Source organism: Rattus norvegicus, chromosome 1 (assembly GCF_021556685.1).
Source record: "Rattus norvegicus strain SHRSP/BbbUtx chromosome 1, alternate assembly SHRSP_T2T, whole genome shotgun sequence".
NCBI classification, from domain to species: domain Eukaryota; kingdom Metazoa; phylum Chordata; class Mammalia; order Rodentia; family Muridae; genus Rattus; species Rattus norvegicus.
The window spans coordinates 19,175,857-19,193,293 of NC_141534.1; the positions used below are offsets into that span (position 1 = coordinate 19,175,857).

Here is a 17,437-nt window from a genome sequence, read left to right on the forward strand (position 1 = left end):
TAATCAGCTAATAGCTCACCAGGTTAACACTAAGAGACATATTACACCTGTAGCCTCCAGACACATAGGAAACAGAAGCATGCACAAGTCCAAAATGATAGGACTGGTTTGCTTCAGCTACAGAAGTCTGTCCGTGGTGTTTTGATTAATGTGGAACTGTATTTTCTGGGTGAATGAGCCATCTTTTTCAAATAGTGCCATGCATATTATTATAAACATGAAAATACTTTTAATGTCCTCAATGGAGCCTTATTAAAAGCAAAGACATTTAAATGAAAACTTCCCTTTAGTTTATTAATTTATTACACATATTTAGGTATATATGGTAATAATAATAGATATTTTGGTGTATACAGATATTGTAGCATAACAAATATTTTTAATATTAATTTAAATGTGTATTAGAAAAAACATTTTAAAATGCTACATGGTGTATTATTTGTCTATTTTATGTATATTTACTTACACACGTATAATAATAATAAAACTATATAAATAAAATGTTTGTGTAACACACATGTATTATATTACAGAATATTTAAGCACCTATCTTGGTCTATTAAAACTGAACCACTTATTGGCTATACAGTGACCAGAAAGCTGTTATAAAGGCTCTCATGTGTTGAAATATAATAAATTTTCTAGATTTAGTGTATTGCATTCCAGTATTATTGGAAATGAAAAATTGCTCTCTCAGACCAGTACTGAACCCCAGTGATTGAGTAGTGGCTGTGGTTCAGAACCCCCGCCCCTGCACTGAATGCTATGGTGTACACCCCACAGCCTTCAGTTCTTCTCCTCTAAAAAGCACTGGGAAAAACATTGTTCATGCTTCCTTGTTTTCCCAGAGTGCTGCAGCCATTTCTCATCTTGTCATTTGCTCCAGTGCAGACAGGTAGGGCGAAGCTAAAAGCAGGAGGGGAGCTTTGTGAGTCTGTAGAACACAGATCTCAAGCAGGACAAAAGATGCACGTTTAGATAACACACCTTAAAGAGAGCCTATGCCTCTGCTCTGCTTAAGGGAGGAGAGATAAAAGAGGTGGGCGAGCTTCATCTCTTTCAGCTCCTTTGGGAGGCAGAACCCCAAAGGCTGGAGCAGGAGGGCTAAGGAAATCAACTGTGCTCACAGGGACAGCTCTGGAAGCTGTCCTCAAGTCTTGTTAGGAGTGATTGTAACTGTGAGAAAAATGCCTCCACAAAGCTACTTGAAGCCTTAAAACACACGATAACAACCAGTGATTAAGAAATCATAAAAGTGATTTAAAATGAATTAAATAGCATCATTAACAAACATCCTTCAAGAATGTAATATTTTAAATGCAAAAAAATCACCTCTTAAGAAGTCTTATGATAAAATTTTGCCAAAAGCTAGTTTTATAAGATTCCAACAAAATTCTTACTATACAAAAAAATATACACACATAGTGATTGAGTTAGTTCTATTACAAAATCCTGTCACAGCATAATTATATCATGGTGTCTAAATAATGAACCATGGCACAATGTAGAGGCAACACGTTGTGATGAATTGTCCATTGTCTCTTGTTTACAAGAACGATAAATAGCTAAGTATTTAAAACAGCCATACATACAATTTAAATACTAAACACCTAGTTGTGCATAAAGCAATGAGATATTTCCTTTTTTAAAGTATGATTTGAATCCGATGTGCCAACTTATTAAAAAGATAAATGTATCAAAATGCCTCATAAGAAAAATGTTACCTAATACTTACAATAAAATGATAAGTGTTTGTTTTGGTTTAAAGCATGTATGTATGTACGTATGTATGTATGTATGTATGTATGTACGTGTGTACATGTGTGCTCATGTAGTATTAATATTCAAATAATTATATTTAAGGATATATATTTATGAGTAGAATATAAAATAGATATAAATAATAGGTATATAAGTATGCATCTGTAAAATAATATTAATAATTTACATATATCTCTATATTTTTACATAAGAATTTTTCATAACTGACTTGTAAAATGTTTTTATTTCTCAAACTTTTAAATTACACTATTGATTTAGTGTGTGTGTGTGTGTGTGTGTGTGTGTGTGTATGTGTAAGCATAATTCTACAGCACTCCTATAAATATCGAGGAAAACTTGCAGAAGTTGTTTTTTTCAGTACTCCTTGTAAAGCATGGAAATTGAACACTGGTTGTCAGTTTGGCAAACAGCACCTTATGTGCTGAGTTGTCTGGCTGGCCTGGCTCTCTTTTCATGGTTTCCTTGAGTAAGAGCCCACCATTAGGTATGAAAACAATTTAAAGAACTTCTTCATTAGGAACCTCAGGCCTATTTTTTTCTTTATTTTTTATTGGATTTTTTTTATTTATATTTCAAATGTTATCCTGTTTCGCAGTTGCCAGTTCATAAAACCCCCTATCTCATCCCCTTACCCCTTCTTCTATGAGGGTGTTCCCCACCCACCAACCCACCCCTTCCAACATCCCTGCCTTGAAATTCCCATATTTTGGGGCATCGAGCCTTGACAGTACCAAGGGCTTCTCCTCCACTGATTTCCAACAAAAATATTAGCCATCCTCTGCTAAATATGCAGATGGAGCCATGGGTCTGTTCAGGTGTACTCTTTAGATGACGGTTGAGTCCCTGGGGGTTGCAAACCCCTTCAACTCCTTCAGTCCTTTCTCTAACTCTTCCATTGGGGACTCTATTCTCACTTCAATGATCAGCTGCTAACATTCACTTCTGTATTCGTCATGCTCTGTCAGAGCCTCTCAGGAGACAGCTATATCAGGTTCTGTCAGCATTCACTTCTTGGCATGAGCAATATTGTCTGGGTTTGGTGGCTGTATGTGTATGGGCTGGATCCTCAGGTGGGGAAGGCTCTGAGTGGCTATTCCTTCAATCTCTGCTTCAAATTTTGTCTCTAAATCTCCTCCTATCAATATTTTTGTTCCCCATTTTAAGAAGGACTGACGTATCCACACTTTAGTCATCCTTCTTCTTAAGCTTCATGTGGTCTGTGGCATGAATATCTTGGGTAAGCTGAGGTTTGGAACTAATATATATTTATCAGTGAGTACATACCATGTGTTTTTTTGGGATTAGATTACCTCACTCAGGATGATATTTTCTAGTTCAATCCATTTGCCTACGAATTTCATAAAGTCATTGTTTTTGATAGCTGAGTAGAATTCCATTGTGTAGATGTACCACATTTTCTGTATCCATTCCTCTGTTGAAGGGCATCTGGGTTCTTTCCAGCTTCTGGCTATTATAAATAAGGCTGCAGTGAACACAGTGGAGCATGTGTCTTTGTTATATGTTGGAGAATCTTTTGAGTATATGCCCAGGAGAGATATAGCTGGTCCTCAGGTAGTACTATGTCCAATTTTCTGAGGAACTGCCAGACTGATTTCCAGAGTGGTTGTACCAGTGTGCAATCCCACCAACGATGGCAGAGTGTTCTTCTTTCTCCACATCCTCGCCAGCATCTGTTGTTACCAGAGTTTTTAATTTTAGCCATTCTGACTGTTGTGAGGTGGAATCTCAGGGTTGTTTTGATTTGCATTTCCCTGATGCCTAAGGATGTGAACATTTCTTTAGGTATTTCTCAGCTATTTGATATTCCTCAGTGAGAACCTTTTGTTTAGCTTTGTACCCCATTTTTAATAGGATTATTTGATTCTCTGGAGTCCAACTTCTTGAGTTCTTTGTATATATTGGATAATAGACCTCTATCAGGTATAGAACTGGTAAAGATCTTTTCCTAACCTGTTGGTTTCTGTTTTGTCCTAATGACAGTGTCCTTTGCCTTACAGAAGCTTTGCAATTTTATGAAGTCCCACTTGTCCATTCTTGATCTTGGAGCATAAGCCATTAGTGTTCTGTTCAGGAAGTTTTTGCCAATGCCCATGTATTGAGGCTCTTCCCCACTTTTTCTTCTATTAGTTTGAGTGTATCTGGTTTGATGTGGAGGTCCTTGATCCACTTGGACTTTAGTTTTGTACAGGGCAATAAGAATGGATCGATTTGCATTCTTCTACATGTTGACCTCTAGTTGAACCAGCACCATTTGTTGAAATGCTATGTTTTTTTCCATTGGATGGTTTTAGCTCCTTTCTCCAAAATCAAGTGACTAAAGGTGTGTGGGTTCATTTCTGGATCTTCAATTCAATTCCATTTATCTACCTATCTCTGTACCAATACCATGCAGTTTTTATCACTATTGTTCTATAATACAGCTTGAGGTCAGGGATGGTGATTCTTCCAGAAATTCTTTTATTGTTGAGGATAGCTGTGCCTTCATTTTCATTAAATTCTAAAAAGTCTTTAATTTCTTTCTTTATTTCCTCCTGGATCAAATTATCATTGAGTAGAATGTTTTTAAACTTCAGTGTGTGTTGGGGGGGGACTTTTTGTTGTTTTTGTTTTTATTGAAGACCAGCCTTAGTTCATGGTGATCTGACAGCATGGATGGGATTATTTTAATCTACTTGTATCTGTTGAGGCCTGTTTTGTGACCGATTATATGGTCAATTTTGGAGAAGGTACCATGAGGTGCTGAGAAGAAGGTATATTCTTTTGTTTTAGGATGAAATGTCCTATAAATATCTGTTAAATCCATTTGGTTCATAACTTCTGTTAGTTTCTCTATGTCTCTATTTCCATGATCCGTCCATTGATGAGAGTGAGGTGTTGAAATCTCCCCCTATTATTTTGTGAGGTGGAATGTGTACTTTGAGCTTTAGTAAGGTTTCTTTTATAAATGTAGGTCCCCTTGCATTTGAAGCATAGATATTCAGTATTGAGAGTTCATCTTGGTGGATTTTTCCTTTTATTTCCTAGGTGGTTTTCCAGCCTCCTTTTACTCTGAGGTAGTATCTGTATTTGCAACTGAGGTGTGTTTCCTTTGTACAGCAAAATGCTGGGTCCTCTTTATGTATCCACTCTGTTAGTCTATGTCTTTTTATTGGGGAACTGAGTCCATTGATGTTAAGAGATATTAAGGAATAGTGATTGTTGTTTTCGTTAGAGGTGGAATTATGTTTGTGTGCCTCTCTTCCTTTAGGTTTGTTGCAAGAAGATTACTTTCTTGCTTTTTCTATCTTGTTGTTTCCCTCATTGTATTTGAGTTTTCCTTCTATTATCCTTTGTAGGCTGGATTTGTGGACAGATATTGTGTAAATTTGTTTTTGTCATGGAATATCTTGGTATGCCTATCTGTGTTAATTGAGAGTTTTGCTAGATATAGTAGCTCAGGCTGGCATTTTTGTTCTCTTAAGGTCTCTATGACAGCTGACCAGTATCTCCTGTCTTTCACAGACTTTGGTAAGAAGTCTGGTGTAATTCTGATATGTTTGCCTTTATATGTTACTTGACCTTTTTCCCTTACTGCTTTTAATATTCTTTCTTTGTTTTGTGCATTTTGTTTTTTTGACTATTATGGGATGGGAGGAATGTCTTTTCTGGTCCAATCTCTTTGAGGTTCTATAGTCTTCTTATATGTTTATGGACATCATTTTCTTTAGGTTAGAGAAGTTTTCTTCTATAATTGTGTTGAAGATATTTACTGGCCTTTCAATTGTGAATCTTCTCTTTCTTTTATACCTATTATTCCTAAGTGTGATCTCTCATTGTGTCCTAGATTTCTTGCATGTTTTGGGTTAGGAACTTTTTGTGTTTTACATTTTCTTTGACAGGTGTGTCAATGTTTTCTACGGTATCTTCTGCCCCTGGGATTCTCTCTTCTATCTCTTGTATTCTCTTCGTGATCCTTGGGTCTGTGACTCCTGATCTCTTTTCTAGGTTTTCTATCTCCACCTATGTCTCCCTTTGGATTTCTTTATTGCTTCTTTTTCCATTTTTAGATCCTAGATGGTTTGTTTATAATAAATTCGCCTTCCTTGTTGATGAACAAAATTTCTGTATATTCAACTCATCACAGGATGAAAAGATAGAGCTAGAAATTTAGCTACTGCTTAGTATTTGATTATCATGCACAAAACACTAGGTTTGATCCCTGTACCACAAACTAATCAAACTAGAATAGAGAAAAATATATGTGAAGAGCAATAGGCTATATGGAACACACGCATACTTTTATCTTTTAATCCTCTAATCCAGGGTAACAGTCTTCCCAGAAGGGGAAACAAAATAGACTTCTGATGTAGATGGAGTGAGAAAACTGTATAGGGGAGGGGTAGGGAGGGAAGCAGGGGTTAGGTTAATGAGGGTGTAAAGGGAGGAATGAGAGAGGAAATAGAAGTCAGTGGAGGGGTGGCAGCTCTGGGACAGGGTAGACCCTCAGGTGTCTTTTGAGATTCCTTGCTGTGAAGACTATGAAGCTTGAAGAAGCCACTTTCTATAGCAACAAAGAACTTCCAATGGAGGGGTGGGGACACACCCACAGAGCCTTCCATCCAAAACTTGTTCTGTCTATGAGCACTTCAGGAATAATGATGGAGGAGAGACTGAGGTAATGGCCAACCAATGACTGACCCAACATGAGACCATTCCATAGGAGAGAGCCAACTCCTGACACTACTAATGATACTCTGCTATGCTTTTAGTCAGTGGCCTACCACTGCTGTCTTCTGAGAGGTTTCATATAGCAGTTTATGGAAAGAGATGCACAAACACACAACCTAACAAGGCAGAACTCAGGCAGTCTTGTAGAAGAGTGCAGAGATTAAAGGAGGGAGCTGGTATGGGGAAGGACTACACAGAAAGTCTTATAGAATAAACTAACATGGGCCCATGGGTGCTCACAGAGACTGAACCAGCAACCAGATAGTATGCACTGGCTGGAGCTAGGCCACCTACACACTTGTAGCTATTCCTTCACCAATGGCCTCACACAGTGCTAAGCCTCAACTGCTCTTCATGACCCCTTCATATCTTCAAAACAAGTACCACCTGGGTGATTTTTACACATTACCAAGTCCAGATACAGGATGACTTACAACACTGCTTATTTGTGCTCTCAGAAAACACTTCTGAGATTTCACCTCAGTGATGCTGCTCTCTTCTGAATCACTGCAAATTTCTTAGCTCCAGTAAACCAGCATCAATTGTTCCAGTAGTCCCTTCTATTTTTGGTTCTAAAGCTGCCATTTTTTGCTGCTTGCTGGGGTTGGAACATGCCCCCCTCCCTATTCTATTACCAGCTTTCTATTTTCCAACTCCCTCACTGCCTACATTTAGCTGTCCTGGAACTTGCTCTGTAGATCGATCTTGAACTGAGAGAATTACATGGCTCTGTCTCCTTAATCTTGGGATCAAAGGCGTGTACCAGCATGCCTGGAGTTAATAAGCTTTTCTTCACCTAGTCCTTGCTCTGTACCAGATCAGCCTTGAACTCAGGGATCTGCTTGTCTTTGTTGCTTGGGATTAAAAGTATGCACCATCCTGCCTGGGCCTCAGCTTTTGATGGGCACTCTTCTTCAAGATCCAGATCAAAAGTCTGTGTCTTCCAGCCTCAAGACCTGGATCACAAGTATGCCTTCTATTTCTGGCTTGTAGTTCATTCCTGATTAAAACTATTCCTTGTTCAGCTGTAAACACAAACAGTAAGCTAAGATGGTTGGGATGTTGCTCTGAGATCACTACTTCCTTAACCTATCTTCCTGAAGACAGGATTCAGCTCCCTTCCCCTCCGTGGTGCCTCTTTATTTTATTTATTTTTTTTTTTTGGTTCTTTTTTTCGGAGCTGGGGACCGAACCCAGGGCCTTGTGCTTCCTAGGTAAGCGCTCTACCACTGAGCTAAATCCCCAGCCCCGCCTCTTTATTACTTGAACCATGCATATTGTATTTTTCCTTTCTAAACTGCTACACTTGTTCAGAAGGCTCTTCATGAGACTTAACCAGGGAACAAAATCTCTGCTGGGCTTTTCTGAGACTTCCTTTGTCAATGCAATTAATATAAATCTCTTTTCCTTAGCTTCAGGTAGACTCTTCAGCCATGGGTAAAAAAGCAGCCACATTCTTCACCCAAATATTACAAGAACAGTCTCTCAGCCACATACTAAAATGTTTTCTTCTGAAACCTCTAGAACCAGTCTTCCACAGTTCAAATCCCCCTTAGCAACAAAGTCTTCCATGTTCCTACTAGGATGTCCCATTCAGCCCCACTTAAAGCATTCCACTGCTTTTCAAGTCCAAAGTCCTCAAATCTACATTCTTCCTTACAAAAATATGATCAGACCTATCACAACAACTATCTTAGTTATGGTTTTGTTACTGTAAACAGACATCATAACCAAAGCAATTCTCATAAAGACAACATTTAATTGGGGTTTGCTTGTAGGTTCAGTGGTTCATCCTATTATTATTAATGTGGGTGCATGGCAGTATCCAGCAGGCACAAGGCTGGAGGAGCTGAGAGTTCCTCCTCTTGTCCTGAAAGCACCTAGGAGAAAACTGCCTTCCAAGAAGCTAGAATGAAGATCTTAAAGACGACTTCAACAGTTACAGACTTCCTGCCACAAGACCACACCTACTTAATCAATCAAGGCCATACCTCCAACTAGTGCCACTCCCTGGGCCAAGCATATTCAAACCACCACAATGTTCATAAGGGTAATTAGTCTCAAATTCTTTCTCTTCCTTGAGTCTTTGTGTAGTTTAGATATCAGAGTAACTGACAAGTCTGGCCTGGCCTTGTTAGGGGTAGAAAGACACAGTTCTCACCCCTGGACTAGGGCCAACGGGGCACAAGTGTCCAGGAGTGTTGATGGCTGTTGTGAGCATGAGGATCATTTGCATAATTATGTATATATTTTCATATTCCTTCTTTGAAGAATGTAAAGTCAATGACTCCAGGATGACTAGAAATAGTCCAGAAGTCAAGGGTATGTGTATGTCTTTAGCAAAATGGTAAATGCTGGGAAATTCAGGAGAGCCCTTAAGGCTATGGAAAAGAACTCTAAAAACATGAGTTCAAAAACATAATTTCTCAAATATGCAAAAGCATAAGAATGCAATATCTATTGTCTAAGGAGCCTCAAAAAGTAAAAAAAAAAAAAAAAAAAGAGGCAGCTACACTATGAGCCAGCTTGTGACAGGCAGATACAGATTCAGACAGATTCCTGAGTTCAAAGTCAGCCTGAGACAGAGCAAATTTGGGTCAAGGAATGATGAAAATAATAATTCCAGGGTGGAGTCTCACCCAGCTGTCATATTGTCTGTGCTTATGCTTCTTATCTCTTCCTAAGAGTCAAGGGGCTAAGGTCATGAGATACTGATTGATAGGATAGTCAGAAGGGAACCTGGAGTAAATGACTCAAGTGATGTGTATAATAAAGGACTGGGCTTATGATGTTCAAGAGATAAGCCATCCAGAAAATTTTTTAGAATAGCAAGAAGGAGCTTCTTGGAGAACTGTCTCCAGCAAAGAATAGCAACAGAAAACTGTCTAAAGAGAAAGCTGAATGGAGATCTCCTGAGAAAGCAGGACACAGAGAAAGCAATCTGGAAAGTGACCTCGAGTAGAACATAGGCCACCAGCTCAGAAGCACGATTTCACTTCCAGTTGTTTATTTTCACCATTGGCAGACACCCCTTCTCTCAGAATCCCTCTCCACTGAGTCTCGTCCTTGGCATGTGACTATGGCCTCATTGAATGAGTTTAATAGGGTTCCTTCTGTTTCTATTTTGTGGAATAGTCTGAATAATATTGTATTAGCTCTATTTTAAAAGTCTGGCAGAATTCTGAGCTAAAACCATCTGGCCCTGGGCTTGCATGTATTTATTTATTTATTTATTTATTTATTTATTTATTTATTTATTTATTTATTTATTTATTTATTTATTCATTCATTCATCCATCCATCCATCCACTCATTCTGATAGGTCTGCTTTTATGTGTTCCTTAGCCTTTTTCCTTCATGGCTTTGGTATTTTTCTTTGTTCTGTATATTCAGTGTTTTTATTATTATGTAGTAGATAGATTTTTCTCCTCTGTTTCAAACTATTTAGTGTTCTCTAAGTTTCTTGTATTTTTATAGGGTTTTCTTTCTTTATATTAGAGAAAATTTCTTCTATGATATTATTGAAAATATTTTCTGGTCCTTTGAGCTGTAAACCTTCTTTTGCTATTCCCATTATTCTTAGGTTTGGTCTTTTCATAGTGTCCCAAATTTTCTGGATGTTTTGCATTAGAAACATTTTAGAATTAACATTTTCTTTGATCAATTGATCAGGTACATCTATCATATCTTCTCTGACTGAGAGTCTCTCTTTCATCTGTCTATTCTTTTAGTGATGCTAGTTCTCTTACCTACTTTTTCCATGTCCAGTGTTTCCTTTAGTTTGTGTTTTCTTTATTGCTTCTATTTATCAAGTCCTGAACAGTTTTATTCATTTCCTATACCTGTTTGATTGTATTTTTCTGTATTTCTTTATAGGATTTATTCATTTCCCCTTTAAAGGACCTGTCATCTTCATAAGTTTGGATTTAAGGTCATCTTCTTGTGCTTCAGCTGTGATAGGATATTCAGGGCTTGGTATAGTAAGATAGTTTGTTCTGGTAGTGCCTGACTCTTGTAGACTGTGTTCTTATGTTGGTCTTTAGCTATCTGGTTGTCCTTGGTATTGGCAGGCCTACTAGTCACTGATGTCAGCAGGCCTCTGGGAATATAGGAAGAGCTGTAGGCCAGGCAATGGAGGGCACAGGGGACCTCAGATCTTATTTGAATTGTTGCTGGGTAAAATCTGTTTTGTTTTTTGTTTTTATTTTTTGGGATTTTTTGCCTACTTTAACTACTATATTGATAGTTCTTTTAAATTAATTAGCTTGTAAGAAGTGAAAACACTCTCATTTCTCTTTTGCCTTTTCCTAGACCACCACTTATTACATAACTTAGGATCAATGTATGTAGAGAGTATGCACTCAGCAAACACTGCTAATTAACTAATTATCTTTCCATGTGTTGACTTATTTTAATACTACAGCACAGTAGAACAAAGCAGTTCTTGAAAAAAATCTATAATTGACTACACAGGCCTCAAAAACTAAGCGTGACTACAAAATTTCTGAAGCAATTATCATTTTAAAACAATAACTTAAATGTCACCATAAATGTTCTCAGTAACTTTGTTAATAGAATTCCAAGTTGACTAACAGTCACAGTTGAACACACATTGCTGAAGCTGTAGCTAATTTATAAGGAGGCAGCTTCATGAGAGTGAAACAGGAAAGCTATTGTGACTCCATTTCTCCAGAGAGGGGCTGTACTGAGGAAGCTATTGAAAAAAAAATTGATGTCAGCCCAGCAGCCTCTGATTAGAAGAAATAAAAAAAATAAATAGATAAATAAGGGAAGCTACCTAGTAAGGCTTTTCAAATTGATCTATTTTGTGGCAAAAATAGCACTGAAGAAGTAAACAGTAGCCACTAGGAGAGTTTTGTAGGCTAGAGCACAGTATTTTTTTAATTAGGCATTTGACTAGGTACAGACAGTGGAAATATCAGCCCAAACAAGTAACTGTTCCTCAGGAAATAGGTGTTAGTTCTGGAGGGACAAAATCATCAATTTTATATGTCAGATCAATGTGTTTCTACAGGCCATCTACACAGACAGTCTATCTGAAGTTTTAAGGCTTCACAATGAGGATTATGACGGTACTGCCACCAAGCAGATCCTTGAGGATCATGATAATGGCAAATAACTCGTATACATTGAGAACACTGACCTCAAGCAAAGTGACATTTTTAATATCACAATATGGAAAATGTGTTATATGGGTTTTTTACAATGGGAAATTCATAGCCTATGATTGGTTCAAATTCAAAGTTAGTATATGCAGTTAGAATAACCTAGAAATGAACAGTGAACATGTATCAAAATCTTCTATAATAAAAATTAAACCTCTAAATGGTACCATTTCATGAGCTTTAATGGAGGAACTACCATTAAATATGCAAATTGGCAAAATCACTAATAGGCTGTAAACACGTAAAATATTAAAGTGAACTGAAAAGAGCTGCCCATTGGAAATCCTGAGAACTTTAGTACAGTAGACCCTGATGAAGATGAGATTAAGAAGCATTTAGTATTTTTAAAACATCAAATTATGTTAGTAACTTTTAGAAAGGTAATTGGCACAAAGAAGCAATAGGACAAAAAGGAGGAGAAAGATCATACCAATTAAATTAGTAATCATACACTCATTCTCAGTGTGCAATGTTTAGGGTCAGTTATACCCCAACCTGTCATTTGGGGACCAGCTGGATGACCTGCCAATCTTGCTAACAGAAGAAAAACAAAGTTTTTATCTATGTATTTCAGCAAATAACCTTCACCAGGTAGCATACCAGAATATCTCGACAGCAGAGGCCATATTGCAATGGCTTATTTTTATGTTAGGCGGGAAATAAAAATGGATCTTTAAAGTCAACTTTGCCCATTTTCTGCTTTTTTTTTTTGGAAACTTGGGGACTGTGGCCATAATATTGTGCTGGTGTCAGCACATGTTCCTTTTACCCCTCTCAGGGCAAGGATTCTCTTTCCAATGTGCCATAAGTTATCTGTGTACTTTTCCACCTGTTTTCACCACAGTCCCCTGAAGTGCAGTTTTCTATCCTCTAATTGCCCTCATTAGAGAAGCTCAGCTGTGACTCAATGAATGAGTCATGGGAAGAAATGCTGTGCAGGACATTTATGAACCATTGAGTAGTGGGAGCAAAGAATATTAAGTTATGCAAAGAGCTCACCTATAGAACATTCTCCTGGTAGAAGTCAAACCATGCAAGTTCCAGATCTCAGGTACCAGAAAAGATCTTTCTGCGTTAACTGGCCATCTGATAAGAGGAATAATGAGACTCATGAACAGAATGTTAACTCACAGGTTAAAACAGAACCACAAGCATAATGCCCCAAACCTGTAGAAACAGTGAGACACAGGCTTCCAAGGTCATGTTTTAGTATGAAAGTATTAATTATACAATGGTTGTGTAGCACACACTAGAACGTGGGAGATCCTTTGGCATTATTAAGACACATAAAGCTCCCGGCATCCACTGCTGTCTTTGCATTACGTTACTCTTTGTGACATGAAATGCATGTCCCGTATTACTCTGTTCTTTAGTTACCACTTTGAAACCAGTATTCATTTTTTTCCATCTTTATTAAATTGGGTATTTTTAATTTACATTTCAAATGTTATTCTCTTTCCTGGTTTCCAGGCCAACAGACCCACAAACCTGTCCCCCTCCCCTTCTATGTGGGTGTTCCCCTCCCCATCCTCCCCCCATTACCGCCCTCCTCCAACAATCACGTTCTCTGGGGGTCCAGTCTTGGCAAGGCCAAGGGCTTCCCCTTCCACTGGTGCCCCACTAGGCTTTACATTGCTACCTATGACCTTGAAACCAGTATTTTTAAAGAAGCATTTTTAGGCATAACGTATTAGATATGTTGTTGTCCCACATGCTTCTTTCTGAGTGAATTTGGTAAATGAAGGGTATCCTACCCAATAAGTCTAGAAAGTATAGAGTTTTAGTAAACTAAACTAAACTAAACTAAACTAAACTAAACTAAACTAAACTAAACTAAAGAGTTTCTCTGATTCTGCCTTTTCTACTAAATTTAAATGGCCCTGCGAGTAGCAATATTAGATACTTCTCGGGACAACATCACCAAAGAAGCAATGTGAAGCAACTTGAAGGAAGGAGAGAGGGAGGGCTTACTGTGACTTAACAAGTCTACCAGTTTAAGGAGAGCCAGTCCTTCACAGTGCGGGTGTACCAGGGGGCTACAGTCAGTGAAAATAGGATGACGGGAAGTAAGCTAGATGCTCATAGCTCAGAGTCTGATCCTGATGAGTCATTTATTCCAGCTGGCTCTATCTCCCAATGGCTCTACAAGCCTCGAGAGTAGTACTCTCCTATAGAAAGCAGGAGTTAAGCGATTGAGTCTATACGGTCATTTCTAATTCAAGGTACAACAATACCCAGAACGATGCAAACATAAAGTCCTATAATCAACAACCTTTCTACTTAGCTGTGTGATAACCTTTGTCTCTGGTAGAACCTGACAGCACATTTTAGATACACTTCAGAACGTTCACATGAAATCTACTTGTAAAGATGGCCTCATGAATCAGGTAGCACTCAGAACCAGAGGACCCTGAGAGAGCTCTGCTGTCAAACATGTGCAATGAGCACCTGTAAACAAACAGAAAATCAAATACAGGAATAGCTGGAATGGTTACGTCTAGATATTTAACCTATCTGACCATGGTCTGACCAATTAACTGATTCCAATTAACTGAGGCTCAGATGCTTGGAACTGGATGAAACTCATCTGTTGCAATGTTATCCTCTAAGTTAGCTATATGGCTTGTTGATATTGGTAAATTATAGCCTATTATAAAAGGACTGAATGATTAACTTCAGAACAGCAAACCAGACCTAAAATACCTTGTTTCAAATAATTGTCAAACTGAACAAGACAAAAATAGCAGTTGGCCCACATGTTCTCATTAGTCCTATGAAGACTTTATACGTTCCTATGTTTGGGGGGTTGCTAGAGATCGTGTTAGCTTCAGTAACTTCTTAGAACTATTCTTAGGATTCAGAGAACTATGTTATATTAATGGTATGTTTTATTACATGAGCACTTTTAGATTAGAATTACTGAAGACAGAAGATGTACGGTGCATGAGAAATGAAGTACAGAATATTACCTATCCTTCCTCAGCAGAAGCTTGCCAAATGCTAAAGCCCCTACCGTTTGTGACAAGGGGGGGAGTGTCGCCAACTAAGAGGTTCATTCAAGTCTTGTGTTCAGGGACTTGTCAAAAAGATAGTTATGTCAATATGGAATTCTCATGTTACTACAAAGTAGGTGATGGGAACATATGTTCCACATATAAAAAAAATTCTAACAGGCTATTTCAGAGACCTTTTGGCTTATTCCCTGTAACACAGCAGTCCTCAACCTGTGGGTTGCTACCCCATTGGCAAGCCCCTTTCCCTCCAAATATTTATATTTTGACTCATAACACTAGCAACATTACAGTTACGAAGTCAGGACAAAATAATTTTATAGTTGGGGAGGGGGGTCATGGTAACACAAGGGACTAATTAAATGGTGCAGCATCAGAAAGGTTGAGAACCACTGGTCTAACATAGCATTCTTTGTTAGACCATGGGTATGAGCATCCGAACATGTTGAGTTAACTCATTCCTTTGCTATATGCTAGTGAAAGATCTCTTTCCCACTCTCTCACTTCTCAGAGAAGTTGCTTTTGTCAACTCAGGTACCTCAGTCATAGTTCTGATTTTTGTCTCCTTCATTATTTCGCATTGCCTAAGAGAAGAAGGGACCTCTTCTCTTAGGTCAACCCTAAATGTTCATTATTTAAGAATAGGGCCTTCCATTTTAAGTGCCAAATGAAATTCCTAGCACACAGGAAGTTTCCATTATATTTGTTTTAGAAGCTTGCCCCATATTAAATATTATTTCCCTATCTTTACTAACATAGTTGTCTATCTTTACTGATCAAGTAGAAGTTTTCAAACTAGGCCTCAAGGTTTATTTGCAATTCCCTTCCCATCCTAAAGCCTCATAAAACCTTCACAGGAAGGATCCGCACCTCCTTCAGTGTGTTCTCATGAGCTAATTTGCTTCTGACATGCACAGACCATTTTCCACCTAGCAGTAAAGTTGATTTCAGGCCTCTCCTCTTTATCTACATAGACACTGGCTTTTACGAACAGAGACTTTGACTCTGCCCTCCTCTTTCCAGTACCCCGAATTCCCACTTTAACGTGCTGCTTTAGGTTATAAGATTAAATTGACTACGTGGTGATTGATTCATAGTTCTTCTCAAGGTCACATAACAAGGTAAACTGGAGCGAAGGAATATTGTAGCTAATGTCTAAAAACTGGTCTAATTGTTTATCTCAGTCTGGATCTCAGGAAGTGGCATTACTTGCTTTCAAATTAGAGTAAATGAAAAGTAGACTAGAGTAAGCACAGAGGAACACGGTGTTCAGAACAGCTGTACTGTGTCCTCAACGGAAAAAGCTAAATTATAATTATGGTCGTGTTTCATCTTTCCTGCCTGGACACGCTTTTGAAGATGTTCTCCACTTCTGTGCTTTAGCGATTCCTTTGTCCCAGTGGATCTGAGAGGGCATTGATTATCTCGCTGACATCTACTGTCTCAAAATATTTGGACTCCAGCCTTAGAAAATTTAAAACTGGTGAAACATTTAGTAATCCTTTGATACTGTATGTGTGAAGATATGAAAATTTGAGCTATGAAATAACACCATAGGCATGCCACCTGGCTAAGGCTCTTAGGTGTGCACAGAGTTGGAGTTTTAAATGGATCACAGACACGAGGAAACAGAAATTGAAGTTTAAGCAAATTCTTTCAGATCTAAGGAGAACCTTTTTGTTGTGGTTATTGTTCTTACAAGTGTCTCTTAATTGGGACCCATTTTCTGTCTTCTGTTTCTCTATATTTTACCAACCCATCTTCTATTCTTGACTTACTCAGATATATTTGTGTATGTGTGAATGTGAAGGTTTGTCTATGTGTACAGTTGTGTGGAAGCCAGAAAAGGCCATGCTACATGTGTTTCTCTATCACACTCCACCTTTCTATTTTGAGATAGGCTCTTTCACTGAATTTGGAGCTTGCCAATTCAGCTTGGATTGGGTAGACAGGAAGGCCCTGGGACTTCCTGACTGGCTCCCCATTGTTGGGATTACCACATTATGCACGAGGCATCCCACTGCTTTGCTTATTCTTTTGTTATTCTTTTGCTGCTGTTTATTTCTTTCTTTGCTTGTTTATCAACTTAGATGTTGGTGCTGAAACTCCTGTCTCTCCTCATGCTTTCGCAGCAAGCATTTTGCCTGCTGGACCATCTCCTTAGCCCTTCAAATGTTTTTAATGAGCATCTACTATGTGGATATAATACTTTAGCATGCATAAAAACACTACCATGGAGCAATTTATTTAATCTTAATAAAACTGTGTAAAGCCAGTGTTCAACCTTGTCTAGGAACCTGTTATTATTTTCTGGGAATATATACACAGGAGAATTTCCACCTCTGACTATATATGACATGTGTTGGGAAAGAATAACCTTTGTATGCCAGGATATAGTGTTGAGCTTGTAATAAAGGATTGCATTTAAGGCTACAGAAACAGCTGGGAAACAAGTTAACTCCAGGAGGAAAGGGATTGCTGTACAATGAGGTAGAAGAAGAATGCAAGGAAGAGAGAATGAGGAATCGTGCGTGCCTAAGATGCTGGAAATCTATTTCCTGCAGAGAGAAGCCTTCATTTGGAGGTTGTGGACCAGATTAACTATTTCTTAAATAGAGAGATTACACCCTGCCCAGACTTTCATTTATAGTCAGCTTTCATTCCTCTGAGTAAACATTACAGCCTCACCTATAAGCAAATATATTTTCCATGTACTGGGACTAGGATTAA

General features: G+C 38.2%; 1 protein-coding gene across 7 annotated transcripts in view; it reads left to right on the plus strand.

Moving 5' to 3' along the window:
* Lama2 (laminin subunit alpha 2) overlaps positions 1–17,437 on the plus strand; it is a 647,938-nt gene that overhangs the window by 267,975 nt on the left and 362,526 nt on the right. The window lies entirely within an intron of this gene.